This window comes from Phyllobates terribilis, unplaced genomic scaffold, assembly GCF_046119375.1.
Source record: "Phyllobates terribilis strain yellow unplaced genomic scaffold, ASM4611937v1 Scaffold_482__1_contigs__length_1377538, whole genome shotgun sequence".
NCBI lineage: Eukaryota > Metazoa > Chordata > Amphibia > Anura > Dendrobatidae > Phyllobates > Phyllobates terribilis.
The window spans coordinates 794,072-813,199 of NW_027363242.1; the positions used below are offsets into that span (position 1 = coordinate 794,072).

The 19,128-nt window shown below is 42.9% G+C and overlaps 1 long non-coding RNA gene across 1 annotated transcript; it reads left to right on the top strand.

Annotated features, from left to right (window-relative positions):
* Positions 1 to 204: 204 nt before the first annotated feature.
* On the top strand, positions 205 to 18,132 carry LOC141229492 (uncharacterized). The gene is made up of 3 exons (XR_012296164.1): positions 205 to 342; positions 14,172 to 14,191; positions 17,729 to 18,132. It is a non-coding gene; the product is annotated as an uncharacterized lncRNA (long non-coding RNA).
* Positions 18,133 to 19,128: the final 996 nt, after the last annotated feature.

Consider the following 19,128-nt stretch of genomic DNA (forward strand, 5'->3'; position numbering starts at 1 on the left):
AGGGACTCTACAGTGAAGTGAAATTATTTGCATTTAATTAACTATTCAGAAACGCCTTCACTAATCCTATAAAAGTCAGCACTTGTCATCCAAGGACCATCCCTGATGAAGGAAATCGCATATTTCCGAAGCGCGTAGGAAAGTTTGATCCTTTGAGAACACCGTACTTACTAAGATCACTTGTTGTGATGTCACACAGGTCCTGCTCGCAACTAGCGATCATACGCGGTGGATCTGAGGAGTGGTATGGAGTGAATGCCGCCAGCCGAGACATCGCTCTACTATACGGTATCCCCCTGGAGAAAGTATCCGCATGCGAAAGAACCATCCGTCAATAATAAGGTACACTGCTTTGTATCCTTACATCCAATGTGAGGATTTTCAAGACTTTATCCTTCAGATAAAAGCTCAAAGCATATATGCGTCTCCATGTGTATTAAAATTGTATCTTCAGAGAGGAAGAGAACTAGAACTCTAGTGCCACCTATAGGAAGCAGCAATCCTAACAGTCAATATCGACCCTTTAACAAGCCTTGTCACATGACTTAAGATAATAGCCAAAACCAAAATCTGAATTTGAAGACACTGTGTTTTGGGTTACTGCCCCTCATCAGTGCAAAGTGTGAGATATGGTTTGGCTGGGTGAGAGGCGTTATTATACAGTTTTAATCGATTAGGGGGTGATGACCAAGCAAATGAAGAATTGAACTGGCATGGGTTAGTGTTATAACGCACGGTGTACAGGGGGATATTCCTTCTTATATCCAACTGACTCACGGGATCATTGAGTATCCATTTTTATTATCCCCACTACCTTGGATAATAAGCCATTAAAATTAGGTCTCAGGAGGGGCACAAAATACTATCATACCCTATCTCCATGATGCGGTTAATCTAAATTATTGATACACCGCATTGGCTTTATTAGTGACATGAAGCATATTTATTTGTCATCTTAACGATAGGGATATGGACAATATTGGATGCATATGCATACACCTGTTAGTGTTCCACTATGAACATACATTTTTATTTAATCATGTTAATCATGTTTTTCCTTGTTAGTGCGTCCATATAACTATATCCCTCCTAAAAGGCGGCTAAACAATGTCGACCACCTATCAGATACTTCCACGGTCTAGAGGCACTGACCATGGATGTTGTCCTGGTATGGTATATAGTACCAAGAAACGACGGGTTCTAATCATCACACATATTTCGATTTTCTACAATTGTCATTACTTTTTATGATTGTTCTTCTAACGACGTTAATAGACACACTGTTTTAAGGAATGTGGAAAGGTTTGAGTTTTAAACAAAAACGGTTGCTGGTACTTTGGCGCCAGTTTTTTTTCACTTTTCATGGTATATACGTTCTCTGCTGTTAACATCTCTTAAGCTATGCACTTGATGAAGTGGATGGGACGTCCACGAAACGAGTCTGCTTTTAGCTTGTCAAAAGAATAAATTTACAACACAAGTACTGGATTCTGTATCATCTGTTCTAACGGAGGAGCGCGGAACTACTGACACCTTTCATCGTTCTTTTACATTGCTAACCACCAAGGTTTGGTGTCTCCAGCAGCCCTCTCTTACGCTTAATATATGAGTTGTGCATGACACAACCCCGCAAGGTAAGTAGATTTTCACTTATTAGTTTTGTTTTCCTGGGTAACAGCACTACTGCGCCCCCATTCTTATCTCCCTGCCTCTATTTGTCATAGCGTGAATATTTAGATAAACATAAACTTACATTCTCAGCTGATTTTAGTGCTCAGTTTTCGGACATTATGAATATTGTCAACAGTCATATTCCCATGTTTTTCCAGTACAAAAAAATGAACCAAATACTTAAAAACTCCAATTAATTATGTAGTATAAAAGTTCCAACGTTGAGTGTTTTATCTCAGTCATTATTCACGTGGTACAATGCAGGTGTGCCAACATTGTTGAGTAACACTGGATTCTATAAATGCACCCCATTCACAATGCACCTGTTGTAATTATATCACTCAATCTAATACATTGGTGATCCCCGGACCCTTAGGAGGGGAACACATGGCATTACTAGGTATGTTGTGTTCTGCCTCTTAGGGGTTAATTGTTGGTGGGAGAATGTTTTTCCCGCCATATTTTCTTGGCAAGTACCTAATAAATGTGGAGGCTAGAATTGGAGGCTAGACCTGGCCATTCATGGGACAACAGCAGGGGAGAATTGTGTGTTCTTCCCTTGATATGGTCCCTGATTGGAGCAGGAGACAGGGGTAGGGGGATGAGATAGGGGATAAAAAGGAGCAGTGCCGGAGATTCGTGTCTGATCTACGGTGGTATCTTACCTGAAGTGCTGCAGGATCACCAGAAGATGGAAGCCCTTCTTGATGAGCTGCGCAAGAAGATGGGAGAAGACGGAGCCTTGGAGTACATGCAGTGGTGTCTGGAGTCTGCGTGTTAGAACTCTCCTGTTAGGTTTTTTTTAGTTTGCTGGTCACATGACCATTTTTGCCTATTTAATCCGGCTCCGCCCTCCTGGCCTTGCTGGACTTCATTGTATTTACTACTCTTGAGCTAGCTAGGTGCTCTGTTGCAGTTCTCTGTTAGTTTTGCTAGGTCTTCTGACCTCTATGCTTTTTGTTGCGTGTTTGTCTTTGACTGCTGCTATTTCTGCTAGGAGGTGTCCAACTTATCCCAGTCCCTAGTTCTTGTAGGGATCCCTCCCTCACATCTATAGGTCTTCGTACAGACTAGCCGAGGACTTTGGCGGGTCTGATCGCAGGATCAGGTTCCCCGTTACATCGTAGGGATCTAGTTTAGTTCTATTGTAGGGACAGATCTCCTGTCTTTCCTTAGTCCCTGTAGCAGATCATAACAGTAAGTCCAGCCCTAAAAAAAAAAAAAAAAAAATTTCTCTAAGGAAAGACCTCCAGTTTTCCATCGGGGTCTCGGTTCAAGATTTGGCTCAACGCTTGCAGGGACTCTCTCTGGAGGTGGGCAAGCTCCAACAACACGTGAGTAGCTGTTCTGGAGCACATTTTGTGGAACCAAAGGTACGTCTGCCTGATTTATTTTTTGGCGAACAACAAGATTTTTTTTCTTTTAAAAATGCCTGTTTATTGTATTTTCGTTTGAGACCCGGATCCTCTGGTGATGAATCACAGCGCATAGGGTTCATAATGTCACTTTTGCGCAAAGATCCTCAGGGATGGGCCTTCTCTCTCCAACCTAGTGATCCGTGCTTTAGATCAGTGGATAGTTTTTTTCTGCTTTGGGTTTGTTGTACGATGATCCTGATCGTGTCTCATCTGCTGAGTCTGAATTGAGACGTTTGAGGCAGGGATCAGGTAATGTGGAAACATAATGTTCTCACTTCCGTCGGTGGTCTGCCCAGGTGGGGTGGAACGATTCAGCTTTGAAAAGCTTGTTTCTTGCAGGGCTAGGTGAAAGGGTTAAGGATTTACTGATTGCTTATCCCACACCTGGAAACTTGCAGGAGGCAATGCAATTAGCTATACGGGTGGACAGGAGACTGCGTGCAAGGGTTAATGAGAGCAAATCCTCTGCTATGTCAGCTCCGAGTCCTGAGAGGGTCTGTGCTGACAATGGAGAGCCGATGGAGATTGGGGCGATGGCACCCCGCTCTCAGGAAAAAGACCGCAGGCTTTCTGAAGGCTTGTGCTTCTATTGCGGAAATTCTGGTCATTTTATTAAGAGCTGTGTGCTTCGTATGAAGAAAGAAAAAAAAATGCTCAGTCATGCCCGTATTGCCTGTTTAAATTCTAAGGGAGTATTCCTATCAGCCACTACTGCTGCTCAGGATGAATTAATTGAATTTCGGGTATTTGTGGATTGTGGTTCTACTCTGAATGTGATTGATGGGGGATTCTTGGAAAAACTTAGATTAGAACCTAAAACTTTGTCATCCCCTATTGCTGTGGTTTCTGTCGATGGCTCTCCCTTGAAGAGTGTTACTCATAAGGTCTGTGATTTTCCCCTCACTATTAATGGTATTCATCAAGAGAATTTGGATTTGGTGATATTGGATAATTTGCCTTCTCCAGTAATATTGGGGTTACCCTGGTTAAAATTGCACAATCCTGTACTGGATTGGTCTACCAATGAAATTAAGTCCTGGAGCTCTAAGTGTTATGACAAGTGTTGTAACGGGCGCATTGCTGCTGTGGATAGAGGGGAATTGCCTGTACCTATTCAGGATTTTTGGAGGGTTTTTTCTGAGGAGGAGTCACAAATTTTGCCTCCCCATAGAGACTATGATTGTACCATTGAATTTGTCCCTGGAGCGACTCTTCCTAAAAGTCGTTTATTTAATCTTACTATTCCTGAGAGAAAGGCTTTGGAGGAATACATACAGACAAGCTTGGCCGCCGGTCACATTAGGCCTTCCAAGTCTCCTGTGGCTGTTGGATTTTTTTTTGTAAAAAAAAAAAGATGGCGGCTTACGTCCTTGTCTGGACTTTCGTGAGATTAATAAAATTACTGTACGCAATCCTTACCCACTGCCATTGATTCCTGATTTATTTAACCAGTTAGTGGGGGCCAAGTGGTTCTCTAAAATTGATCTCCGGGGGGCATACAATTTGTTGCGCATGAAGGAGGGTGATGAATGGAAGACTGCTTTTAACACTCCTGTGGGTCATTTTGAGAATCTGGTGATGCCTTTTGGTCTTACCAATGCTCCAGCATTTTTTCAGAATCTTATTAATGACATCCTTAGACCTTTAATCGGTAAAAATGTGGTTGTGTATTTGGATGACATTCTGATTTATTCGCCTGATCTGGAGTCTCATTGGCGGAGCGTACGTGAGGTATTACAGTTATTAATGGACAATTCGCTTTTTGCTAAGCTGGAGAAATGTGAGTTCGCTGTACAGAGAATTAGTTTTTTGGGCTACATTATCTCCAGTGAAGGTTTTGAGATGGACCCGGTTAAAGTTCAAGCTGTGCAGGAATGGCCTAGGCCTATTGGTTTGAAATCGATACAGAGGTTTTTGGGTTTCGCCAATTATTACAGAAAATTCATAAAAATTTTTTCTATTATTGTCAAACCGCTGACCGATCTCACCAGGAAAGGTGCTAATGCGGTTCAGTGGACTTCTGAGGCCATTGAAGCTTTTGTGTTTCTAAAGGAGAGGTTCACCTCTGCTCCCATCCTTATGCAGCCTGATGTGACTAAGCCGTTTTTGGTTGAGGTTGATGCTTCTTCGGTGGGGGTCGGTGCGGTGTTGTCTCAGGAAAACAAGGATGGAGTACATCCCTGTGCCTTTTTTTCAAAAAAATTTTCTGAGACTGAACTTAATTACGATATTGGTAATCGGGAATTGCTGGCGATTAAACTCGCATTTGAACACTGGCGTCACCTCTTGGAAGGTGCTGAATTTCCCATTCAGGTTTTCACTGATCATAAAAATCTGATCTATCTTGATGCTGCCAAGCGCTTGAATGCCCGTCAGGCTAGGTGGGCACTTTTTTTCTCGCGGTTTAATTTTTCCGTTACTTACATCCCGGGTACCAAGAATGTTAAAGCGGATGCTTTGTCTCGCAGCTTTTCTCCCATGGTCGGTGTTGAGGAGGAAGAGGAGAGCATTTTACAAGAAGGTGTTGTGATTGCTGCTTTGGACTCCGTTTTGGAGGATGAGATTCTTAAAGCTCAGGAGAATGCCCCATCTAACACTCCCCATGGGAGGTTGTTTGTGCCTAGGACCTTTAGGAGAGATTTGTTTGAGTGTCATGAGTCTCGGTTGGCAGGTCATCCAGGAATTTCTGAGACCAAGAGACTTGTGGGTCACAGTTTTTGGTGGCCTGGATGGCAGAAGGAAGTCACTAAGTGGGTGCGCCAATGTACTGTGTGTGCTAGATCCAAGTCTTCGCATGCTCCTGCTGCGGGGTTGCTTTGCCCTCTGGAGGTTCCTAGTGCACCTTGGACACATCTGGCTATGGACTTTATTACTGACCTTCCCCCCTCTGAAGGTTTCACGGTCATCTGGGTGGTCGTGGACCGTTTTAGCAAGATGTGTCACTTGGTTCCCTTCATCAAACTGCCTTGCGCTAAGACAGTCGCTAAGGCCTTTGTCAAGGAAATTGTCAGACTACATGGTGTTCCTACTGACATTGTTTCTGATAGGGGACCTCAGTTCGTGGCTCGTTTTTGGCGTGCCTTTTGTGACAGGTTGGGAGCTCATTTGTCGTTTTCATCCGGATATCATCCTGAGTCTAATGGCCAGACAGAAAGGAAGAACCAGGATGTTGAGCAGTTCTTGCGTTGTTTTGTGGCAGACAATCAAGAGGGGTGGTCTGAGTTTCTGCCACTTGCTGAATTTGCTCTTAACAACCATACATCCTCTTCTGCTGGGTGTTCGCCTTTTTTTTGTTGTTCTGGGAGACATCCGTCTTTTGGGTCATTCTCCAAATTGGTTTCGGCTGTGCCTGAGGAGGAGAGTTTTTCCGGTGATTTGGAGAGAGTTTGGACGGATGTGCGTGGTAATCTTCAGGAGGCTAACAAAAAATCTAAGAGGTACTCTGATAGGAAACGGCAAGAGGTTTTGTTTGCTGTTGGTGACATGGTTTGGTTGTCCTCTAAGAATCTGCGATTGAGGATTCCTTCTAAAAAATTGGGTCCCAAGTTCGTAGGGCCCTTTAAGGTACTTCAGATAGTTAACCAATCTGCTGTTAGGTTGGAGGTTCCTACGTCCTGGAAGATTAACCCGGTGTTTCATGTTTCTCTGTTGAAAAAAGCTGATGTGTCGGATGGTGACGCCTCTGCCACTGTTCCTCCGGTGGTGGAGGACGGGGAATCTGAAATTTCCCGCATCCTAAATTCTAGACGGTATAGAGGGAGTTTGCAGTATCTCGTCGCTTGGAAGGGTTTCGGACCTGAGGATAACTCATGGGTGAGGGCGGATGATGTTTCTGCTTCCAGACTTATCAGAGCGTTTCACAGGAGGTTTCCTGGTAAGCCTGGGCCTAGGGGATCCGGAGGAACCTCTTAGAAGAGGGGGTACTGTTAGAACTCTCCTGTTAGTTTTTTTTTAGTTTGCTGGTCACATGACCATTTTTGCCTATTTAATCCGGCTCCGCCCTCCTGACCTTGCTGGACTTCATTGTATTTACTACTCTTGAGCTAGCTTGGTGCTCTGTTGCCGTTCTCTATTAGTTTTGCTAGGTCTTCTGACCTCTATGCTTTTTGTTGTGTGTTTGTCTTTGACTGCTGCTATTTCTGCTAGGAGGTGTCCAACTTATCCCAGTCCCTAGTTCTTGTAGGGATCCCTCCCTCACATCTATAGGTCTTCGTACAGACTAGCCGAGGACTTTGGCGGGTCTGATCGCAGGATCAGGTTCCCCGTTACATCGTAGGGATCTAGTTTAGTTCTATTGTAGGGACAGATCTCCTGTCTTTCCTTAGTCCCTGTAGCAGATCATAACACTGCGGGCCAAGATGCTGCTGGGACAGATGACGGAGCGCAAATGAGCAGGGACAAGCTAGTGGAGAGTGACGTCACGGTCAGTGTGACAGCTGCAGAGGGAGTATTATCAGGAGGCGCGGGCATGCGCATTGGTGCACACCTGAAGAAAAGAAAGATAATTTTCTCCCCGTCGCCGGGCAGGGGGGAAAAGCTGCCAGACAGGAGAAGGAAACGGAGGACAGCTGAGGGTGCCAAGTCGGGTCTGCATGCCTGTCAGGGCCCGGTTGACTTCCGGCGCCGTTGATGGTCCCAGCTCAGGCGGCATGAGGATTGGAGGATACATCACGCAGGATAGCAGGATCGAGAACAGAGCATCGGGTGGTAAGTGTAGCACCTATTATCCCCAACTCCCCACTGCCTTATCCCAATTGGCTAATTTGTTGGGGTCACTGAAGGGTATGGTCCCCTGTCGGTCAATACATCAGCCCCAGCTAGTCAGTCTTCTCAGCCTCAGGAGGCTGCAGAGGTGTGGAGGCATCTGGACGAAGGTCTGGAAGACCTGATGGGGGAGCATGACTCTATAGTGTCTCCTATGGCATCTGGTGTTAAAGGGGTGGGGGAGTCATACTATAAGGAGGTGTTACCCTGTGCGATTTTGCCTTTAGGGTTTCATCTGCCCATGGTGATTAAGGATAGAATTTGGCGTAATGAATTTACAGATCTGCTATCATTACTGCCAGCGTCTAAGGAATTTTTGGCTAAATTAGAAAAAAACAGAAGATGATGAAAGAATGAGACCGATACCAAGGTCATTTAACAATTGATTGCATGCATTCTGCATCTATGCTAGTATAATAGGGGAAAAGTTCCCAAGTAAATGCTCTAGTTTATTCCAGCATGTGGATATTGTGCTGGAAGCTGTGATGAAACAGCAGCAGGGAGACCCCGCAGAATCTCTCTGTTGCCACTACTTGTGATGGATCCACACCCCACCATCCGCCTGATGTCACACAACTCCAGATGGAGTACGTGATACAGATCTACCCTTTGCACCAATGTGACGTTCCGCACACCCCTCAAGGACGCGTAACATCAAATTGGTACAGTTCTACACAGTCACCCCTTGTCCACATGGGTACAGAGAGGCACCAGGGAGTGAGCAACGGTGGTGCACTCAGTCACTGACGTGGCACCAAACTCACTCACAACCCGACAGGCTGAGAGGCTCTTTGACTGGCTCCAGTGAAGCAGAGCCTTGTCGGCCTGGTAGGGCTGCCACCAGTTTCTTATATCGGGCTAGAAACCACCCCGGTAGCGTGTTTGTTGGACCGAACAACAGAAGTAAAAGAACAGCGCAAGGTTAAATTATATATTTAATCGCCTTAAGGGCTCACTAAACAATACACTTCTATCTTGTGTATCACTCGGATGTATTGTTTTCTTATAACTCGCTGTGGAGTTACAGTTTCTTAAATAAGCACATGGCATGGGGGAAGGGACATCCTGTCTGCTGCAGCTCCAGAGCTGCAGGCTGGTGGGGGCTTTTTTCACTCACTGGGTCTCTGAGCCCCCTCCCCTCTGCTTGAGCTGCAGTGGTGTTGGATTTGCATATGTAGGGCTCTGTGAAACCCGCCTGCCAGTGCTCAGTGATCAACGGGATTACCTTGAATATCTTCACAGAAGCATACAAGAATTTTAGTGGCCTTAGTTGGTTCTTTTATGACGAGAATTTTAGGAAAAAATTGGTGGTATATCCTTCTTTAAAGTGGGGTGTAAAAGATGTCGGGTTGTGGTTAAACTTAATAATATCAACAAGGGTCACTACTTTTCAAAAAAAGCACACAACACAAAATACACTCAGGAAAGGAACATGTTTTGCTTTCAATGAGTCGCAATGTAAATGGCCAAATTGCAGCAGATAGACGCATGAATGCTCCTTTTGTGGAGGGTCGCACCCAATGTCCAAATGTTTTAAAAAAGCTAATTTACCTGGGCAACCCTCCATAAAGGAGTATCTTAGCAAGAGCTTGGATGACGGTAAAACTGGAGAATATGTGGGTTTGGCTAGATCAGTATCCAAACCGCAGGATGGTCCGGCTGCTAATTGAGGGATTTTCAGACAGTTTTAGAGTCCCTGCTTTTAGCGGTATGGGTTGTTCAATTTAAAGTCAGTTGATTTACACCCAGATGTGGTTGAATTAAAAAATAGATTAGAAGATTAAAGATAGAAGAAAGAAGATAGAAGAAAGAAGATAGAAGAAATTAAAGCGGGTAGAGTGGGTGGGCCTTTTATAGCCACCCTGTTTGATAATTTTCGGTTGTCGCCTTTGGGTGTTGTGCCAAAAAGGAGCCTAATTCATTTAGATTGACACATAATTTATCCTATCCGTATGGTGCATCACTAAACCATAGTATAGATAGATTAAAATTGGTATGCTATACGTCTTTTGATCAGGCTGCGGAAGCATGTCAAATTTTGTACCAGGAGCTGTGATGGTGAAAGCAGATAAAGAAGCAACTTTCAGGTTACTTCCCATTCACCCAGACGGGTTCAATTCCTTGGGTTTCCAGTTTAATGGACAGTTTTATATAGATAAGTGTTTGCCGATGGGTTGTGCTTTGTCATGTTTGTCTTTTGAGGCATTTTCTAGTTTTTTTGGAGTGGGTTGTGGCTATGCGGTGCAGGAAAAGTGGTGTGTCACACTATTTGGATGATTTTTTGTTTGTAGGTCCAGGGGATAGTGTAATTTTCGGCGAGTTGTTGAGGACATTTGCGGATGTGCGCAATGAATTTGGGATTCCATTAGCCAAGGATAAAACTGTTTACCTGACTTGTTGTATAGAGTATTTGGGTATTGTTATTGATACTATTAAAGGTGAATTTGGGCTTCCGGTGGCGAAAGTGGAGAAATGTAAGGCTTCTTTAATAAAGATTAGTTCTAGGAAAAATGGTAAAGTGAAGAAAGTTGAATCCTTGTTAGGCTTATCGGCTTTTGAGCTAGAGTTATTCCAATGGGTAGGATTTTTTGCAGAAGACTAGTGATGCATGTGGCTGGGCTGAGAAATCCGTTGTTTCATATACGCATTACTAGTGAAATTAGAGAAGATCTTGGTATATGGTTAAAATTCTTAAATTATTTTAATGGTAAGGCTGTCTGGCAAGAGCCGTTTGTTACAGGTGAGGGCATTAATTTGTTTACGGATGCGGCTTGGTCTGTAGGTTTTGGGGCTTATTTGAATGGTAGTTGGTGTGTAGAAAAATGGCATCAGTCATGGGTAGGTAATGGTGTAACTGGGAATTTAGTCTTGTTGGAGCTTTTTCCTGTGGTAGTTGCCTTAGTTTTATGAGGGTGTAATTTTGATGATAAATGCATTTTATTGCGAAAGGATAACAAGGGTGTTGTTTTTGCGGTCAATTGCTTGTCTTCTAAGTGTAGTATGGTGGTTAGGTTATTATGGCATTTAGTTTTGCTCTGTTTAAAATTAAATATTTGTCTGAAGGCAGTGCATGTGACAGGGAAATCTAATGTAATCGCGGATTCACTGTCTTGATTTGTTTGGCAGGTTATATGGCGGGGTGGGAGTTATGGGTTAGTTTTTGTGAGCGCAGGAAATGGGATGTGTTTTCTAGTTCAGAAAGGATGGCGTTATCTTTTGTATGTCAATATTTGAGAAAGGAGTGGCATATTCTATGGTAGTTAAACATCTGTCAGGGGTATCATTCTTTCTAAAAATAACAGGTAAATGGACGCTGTATAGTTATTTTAACAAGTATTAAAAGATTATAGGAAAGATCATTGTGTAAGGGATGGTAGTTGTCCCATTACTCCAGACATGTTAAGGGATTTATGTACAAGTGCTATGTCATGCTGTTTTGATGCGTTTGAAGCTTTGTTTTTTCCACAGCTGCTTCGCTATTATTTTTTGGGGCTCTCAGGATTGTGGAATTGCTTCCTAGTAGGAGACATGGGAGTTGAGGGTTTGTCCTTGCAGCATGTCTCTGTTCATTCGGGTTATATGCTAATCCATATTGTTAACTCTAAGACTGACCCATTGGGAAAAGGTATTTGCTTAAGGGTTATGTGTTTTCCAAAAAAGGATATATGTCCAAGAGTATTATATGTGCGCCCTGTCGGGGGTGAACAGTTTTTGTTACACGGTTCTGGCATGCCTCTGAGGCAGTATCAGTTTAGCATAGTTTTGAGAAGCTGTATAACACCCCTGGCTTTGGGCAATAGGTACTTTTCAATGCGTTCCTTTAGCATTGGGGCTGCGACTGAGGCTGCCAGATTAGGTTTGGATGTATCCGTGATTAAGAAACTTGGGAGATGGGAGTCTGATTTTTATAAAATCTATATTAGAAAGTAATATTAGTAAGAATTTATGCAGTTTTCATAGGCTTTACAGTATGGATCCTGGGGCACTCATTTATACACTGGGTGGAACAGAGAGCACAGGAAAGATGTTATGGGCCGAATATTGACTGGAGACCGGGGAAGAGTGTGCTGGATGGGAGTCAGAGGGCAGAAATGGGATGGCTTCCTCGATCAAGTACTAATGACGTGTGATGCCTTCCAGCCCCTGATATCATAGTAGTGCACTAGGGAGGTAATGACATTGGGAAGGTCGGAACAGTCGACTTACTATTTTTCATGAAAAGAAGCTTATAAAAACTGATTGGTTTATTTCCAGATGTGTAGATTATATTTTCGGAAATCATCCCGAGATTGTTATGGGTTAAGTCTGAAGAGTTACGGTTCTCTGAAAAAAATTAGGAAAAGATTGAATAGATCAATTTTTTAAGTTTTTGCCCTCAGTAAGAGGTTTTATCGTTCAGACACATTGATTTGCATCCCCAGCTTGCTCAGAATGATTTGGTGCATTTATCCAACATCAGAAATACATCTCTAATATGAATTTACAGGCAGTGATTGAAATAGCCCTTGGTGGGTTGGGGCCATGATGGCCGGTTGGGGTTAGTCATCCAAGGATCTGGATGGACAGGTACTAGTTTGTTAATGGGCTTGAGCCTTGTGGCCAAGCTGCGGTATTTGGAAAAAAAAATAGTTTTTTCATAGTTAAAAGAAGTTGATATGTTAATATGGTTTTATTTAAATGCTATACCTTAATATTTAAATAAAGGCCGTGGCTATTTATTTTCCACCAAATCAATGTGTCAGGTAATATTTTTTATGCGCTGTATAGATAAATAGGTAGTAATATGTAATGTCAATTCATCCCTTGTTACTAACAAAAAGACAATATTTCCCATACTTGCACATTATATCTCTGCAGGACACAATATATCACAGCCATGCTATCAAGTGGTGGAACATATTTCCCAAATAAGAAGGGGCGATAACAGAATCCTTAAGCTGAAAGAGAGAAAAGCTTATCGGATCTTGTCATGAATTCCACAGGGACGACACGGAGAGATCATGCGATATCTCACCGTGCCATCATGCTGTTAGTATTTCGTCCGGAATTGTGAGCACATGATACAGACTGCTCGGTGCATAGTTATCGGCAAGCGACCAGTGAGGGTATGGCGTCACACCTCTGGGTTCCAAAGCATGGAATACTTGTTTACGCCCTCCGTACGGTCACTGTTAGCTTCACGATAATCCGATTATTAATATTATTTGCTGCCACCACCAGCCGAGTTAGAAATATAATACAGGCCTGGCCAGATGCCTGCGTTTTAGTATCGTATATGGCTTCGCGGAAGGAAATGATTACAGGACAGAAGAAACAGAACTATTAAATTTTATATTTAATCCAAAAGGGAGGCAGTGTTTAAGAAAAATATATACAAGGATGTTACAAAGAAGACATTAGAATACATAAACAGTTACACAAATAAAACAGAATAAAAAAAGAGAAACTTACACTATAAAGATTGCTGCAACGATTTAATATAGGTGGAGGGGAGACGCTCCGTTTAAACTGTTATCGAACAGGGTCCTCCACTATGATAGACATATACTCCCGGGCAAAGAACACAGCTGCACTCTCAACAAACTATTTTATACTGAAGGGAGAGACCCCCCCTGTGATGTTAGCTCCACCCTTCAGACTTGTATTAAAAACCTGTTTTTTGGGATAATTTAACACGTATTGATCCCAGAAGCCCAAAAGTGATATCATATTTTCTATTATGATTTTACCTTCATTTAGAGACCACACATAGTTGCAGTCTGCTATTCTGGCGATTTTGCTTACAGCAATGAAAAACTATGTATACGTCCCTCGGTTGATTCTGCCACTAAAAATATAGGTCCCGCTATTGCCGGACAATATTTCATATTTCGTTTCGGAGTCGAAGTGTCAATAAACTTCTTTATGAAGCTCGGTAAACCAGCGTTCTCATTATGGCAATCCTGCATTTTAAACACCCCCTGCGTCTTCCAGGGACAAGAGGCTCGCATTCTAAGTAGCTTGTAACACTTCTTGGCTGACAGCAGTTTGTTTAAGGCCTTACTCATGACTGTGTTAATTGGGGCTTTGTGCTGAGATTTTTATGGAGACAGCTTTGTACTGACCAAAAGGGGAATAAGGGAGAAATGGTTAATATCTATGACAGACTTTCAATATTCCTCAATATTTCCCAGACAGATATATAGGTTAAAAACACTTGAACCCTATGGACTCTCTAGGGAACATGAGATTTTTTTACTAAGTCATGTCTTAAGCTTCTTTGTGCCTATGGTTACTCATACATGATCACACTTACTATCTATTTTTTTTTTCACTCAGGTCACCTCGCAGCCCACAAGGTATTGTTCTTTAGTTTTTCCTTTCCCCCTCCCCTTTTTTTTCTCTTTCTCCTTTCTTTTATACTTTTCCCTTATTTGCATGTTTTCTTATTTATTATTCCATTTGTTTCCTTATTTGTCTCGTTTTCACCTTGTATCCCTTAGTCTTATCCAAATATCATGTAGAGCATTTCTCTTTATTAGTCTCACGCTGGTAATTGTCCCCTTATTAGTGTGAATACGTTACTTCTCATGTCTTCACGCATGCGTACTGGATACCGCTTCAGCGGCGTCTGGTTTCTATAGACGTTTTCATCACGTCCTCACGTAGGCGCACTGATAACCTCACGGCAGCTCTCCTCTCCCTTTGACATTCTTTGACTTTTTCCGACCAGGATTTAATGGGGCACGCGCACTTTTATACTTGTGCGTCTCGCAGCAGCTGATCCCATCATGGGGCTGTCCTTTATATAAACTAGGGCTGTGTGTGATTTTGAATGGTTTTCTTGACAATAGTAGCTAGGTGGGCTCCCATTCTTCCTAGGGAGAGATCGGGTCAGAAGGGACAGCCGCCGACGAGTGGGGGCGCCACTGCGCAGGAAATAGGGTGGCAACATCCACTGTCAGGTAGAGCCGTATCAGGCATAATAACAGGGATATGCCCCCTAGCAATAACGCACCTTACACACTGACAGCCCTTATGGTTATCAAGCTCACTTCTAAAATCATCAGCATCTTTTTACCCTCTCCCTTTTTCTGGCCATGTAGTGACACATTGATTTGTGCGTGAGTATTGTGGTCTGCTATATTTTGTCTACCACCTCACCTTATCATCAATACAGTGGGGGTTCACCAGCAATTGTTGCATTCAGAGTTTACAGCACTAAGCACTTTTTGCCCTTAACTATCAGCAGGGACTAACAGGGCAAGAAGGGACAGCCGCCGAGGAACGGGGGCGCCATTGGCACAGGTTCTTTAGGGTGTCAACCTCCGCAGTCAGGCAGGTGTGAGTGGAAGACTTGTTTAGGGACAGTATTAAGTCCGTCATATTTTTGTCTTCACTTGGGTGTTTAGTTTTAGATTGTGTGCATTTTAATAATTAGTTAATAAAAGCTATATTTTATTAAATCCTGGTAAAAGTACAGCAAATATTGTGATTTCTCTAAACCCAGAAATATGTACCATCATAAATTAGGCTCTCAAAAACAAAAAGAGAAAAGGGAGCGTGATGAAGAAGAGGAAAAGCTTAAAAAGAAAAACATACTATTTCAATACTTTACAAAAGCCGTAAAGAACCAAGGAAGGTGATGTTGACACTTGTGAACCCCCTCAGATGCAAGCTTCTCAGCAAATGCTTGAGAATACTGCTTCATCCAGTGAGGTGGCTGCCCCTTCAAGCATTTTATCAGTAATGGAAGAAGAGGCTGCAACTTTGTCAACTGATGCGGTAACATAAGAATATGCAGAAACATGATCCAGTACCATGTCACCAAAGAGTCCTTCTCACAAAATGCTCCCTCCCACTGTATTTATAGAGATGGAAGAAGAGCCAGTGCCTTCATGTTCTCCATTTTAGAACATGTGTATGAAGAATCATCTTGCGTCCAGAGAGCAGAGTCTGTTTCTCCAGAGGAGTGCACTCATATACCATTGCAAGAAGAAGAAATCGATTGGAAAAACCCAGCAATGTGGCCAGATGCCCTCATAGATAAGGAACGGGAGAAGACTGTTTTTTCAGGGCTTTCTAATGAAGAATTGAAGCAGATGGTACAATCTCTGCCTAAGGGCTCAAACTCATTTGCGAGAAAAACGGACAAGTGCAATCTGATAAAAAATCGGATTGCACTCTGACCAATGTTAATCTGAATCAGACACCACTGCTGCTCTCTCGTTTGGTGGGCTGAAATTTTCACATACCGCCAGACCTGAGAATAGACAGGGTGGAGATGTTGGTTTGCTCCTTCCATCACCATGTGCTTTCCAGGTCATCCCTCCGGTACCCTCACTTATGTTTCCTTCCTTTGAAGTCCACGCCGTCAGACTCTTTACACCCTTCTCCCTGCGAGTGGCGGTTGCGTATCACCCTTTAGGCTCCTCTCACCAGTTGCTGGATCATTTTGCCACCTGGCTTCCTCACTTTCTATCCTGTGACATCCCCACCCTCATCATGGGAAACTTTAACATCTCCATCGATGATCCCTTCTCCCAATCTGCCTCTCATCAACTTTCTCTAACCTCCTCATTCTGCCTCTCACAGTTTACTAACTCTGCTACGCATGAAGACGGGAATACTCTTGCCCTGGTTTTCTGCCATCTCTGCTCGCTGCATGACTTTACTAACTCCCCTCTCCCGCTCTCGGACCACAACCTACTTTCCTTCTCTGTCAAGTATTGTCTCCTCACCCGGGACACCCCCACTTATCACACTTATAGGAATACACGTACCATTAATACACCGCAGCTTATGGCCAATCTTCACACATCTTTACCGCCCATCTCCTCCCTCTCCTGTCCAGACTTAGATCCATTGAATTACTTGATGTCTTTTTCTGTTTGATAAGCAGGTGGTCCTTGCTATTTATATATGATGGACATGAAAGCTAGAGAACAATCCTGGCTAACAAAAGCCAATGATATGTTTAAGTGTGGTACCTCAGGTGGTTTTAATGATACTAATGTCTCACATAAGGAATTAATTAAGCAATACAAAAATATGCTCCATAAAAAAAACAAACTCTGGTGGACTAAAACTTCATTAGATCACTACTTGGAACATAAAATAGTCCCTCGTGGACTACGGATCCAGTTGTTCCCCACCTTTAATCTAGATAATGACATTCTGATCAAGAAATGGATTGAGGCATCCAACCTCATACCTCCTGCCCCTTGTTCCCTGACCCCTCCATGACACGTAGTTCCCAATTTTTACACAAGCTATGTGTTATATGGTATATATATTGCTAAAGTTTTTTACATCTGTGACCATATATTTATTACTATCTATGTTTATTTTTTGTTTTAGTACACTGATGAAGGTCCTGAGTGACCAAAACGTTTGTTATACTGTACTCACTTTTTTAAAATCAAAGAAAGTTAACAAAAGCTTCTTGAGTGCCGGGTTTTAATAGACTTTGCTTGGTACCTTACCCGAGCACCAACTACTACTAATCAGGACAGTGCGATAGTTTTTGCATATTATATGATCCCTATATATCGGCACCCTGATTGGTCATGACTACTACCAACACTTTCTTCTATAATGCTGAAGAAACCTCTCAAATTATTTCTCAATCTAATTTATCCTGCGACTTCCTTCAAGTTCCACCTAAGGAGACACAAGGAAGAGACTGGGAAAGGGAACTAAGGCATCTAACCAACATAGAACTCTATTGTGCTACTTTAACCGAATACGTACGCGTTCAGTGCATCCCACCAGGCTTAAGGGTACCATTTCGCCCTACCTTATTCACCGATAAAGGGGAATACTGTACTAAGTTTGAGAGGATTCTCAACAAATGTTCTTTTGATCTAATGACCCTAACTATTGAATTTATACAGAAAGCCATTTCTTCTTCTAAAGAACAAATCACAAATATCGAGACACAACTTTCTACACTGATTCCACCAGAAGAATTTGCAACCTTGAAGAACAAGACCCAAGCCACCATTGAACAACATAGACGGGACACCGAGAACAGGAGACGCATCAAGTTCGCCAGAGATTCAGAGGACTATCAACAGGATCGTGTCTACAGATGGCGAGACAGACAAGCTCCCAGATGCAACTACACACGCTTCGGACATTCCTCTACAGACCAATCTACCTCAAGTTCGGAAACAGACAGACGAGACCTCACTACCTCCACTCATTTTTTAGGCAATCGAAAGAGGAATCCCAGAAGAAAAGGACCCGGAGAGGATGTATCCACAAGAAACAATATGGACTTCGTCCGAGTGACCTGTCTCAGGTACAGCCAAACTCGTTGTGAACATTTCGTCACGCTCTTTAAGCATTGCCGAAATTGCGGTCCTTCAAAAAGGTCTTAATTTCTGTCCCTCCAGTAGGTGCAATACATTTACACTAGACATGGAATTACAAAGATTTTACCGTTCCATCCGACTCAAGGCTCATCTCTCACAAGAGCCTCCCTCCCCCAATATCATAAACCCACCTTCAACAGGTCCACCCCAGATCACTGCAGCAAGCTTGGGTCTTAAACCCAAGAGCACATATCGCCCACCACGGGACAAACACGCAGTAGAGACCTTTATTGGATTTATTGATAAGTCCTTTGAGAAATTACGAGGTGATATGGAGAGGGGTCTTATTCATTACCAACACAACATGTCTAGTCTAGACAAACAGGCTCTCAAATCACTCCAAACCGATCAATCCATCATAATTAAACCCGCGGACAAGGGTGGGGCCATAGTGGTTATGGACAAAACTAAATATGTCACTGAGGTTCAACGACAACTTGACGATACTAGGGTATATTCTAAATTACCAAATAATTCTTCACATGATATCAGTACCTCTGTCTCAGGGGTTGTAGATCAGTATCTACGCAGGAACATCATTGATCTTAAGACACGAGATTTCCTAATAAAAAAATTCCTCATTACACCAGTGTTCTATATACTCCCCAAGATACATAAAAGTCTAGAGAATCCACCAGGACGACCAATAGTCGCTTCCACCGACTCTATATTGTCTCCCTTAGCTATTTTTCTCGAAAAAATACTTACCCCGTTGGTTAAAAAAAGCCCATCTTTCATACTCGACACAGGGGCTTTTCTCAGCATGATCCGTGCAACTCACCAAATACCACCGGATGCGTTTCCTGTCACCCTAGACGTCAATAGTCTTTACACGTCTATTCCACACCAAAAAGGCATTGAATGTGTAGGAAGCCTACTGGACAAATTTGACACACCTCCCGGTACACGGGATCTTT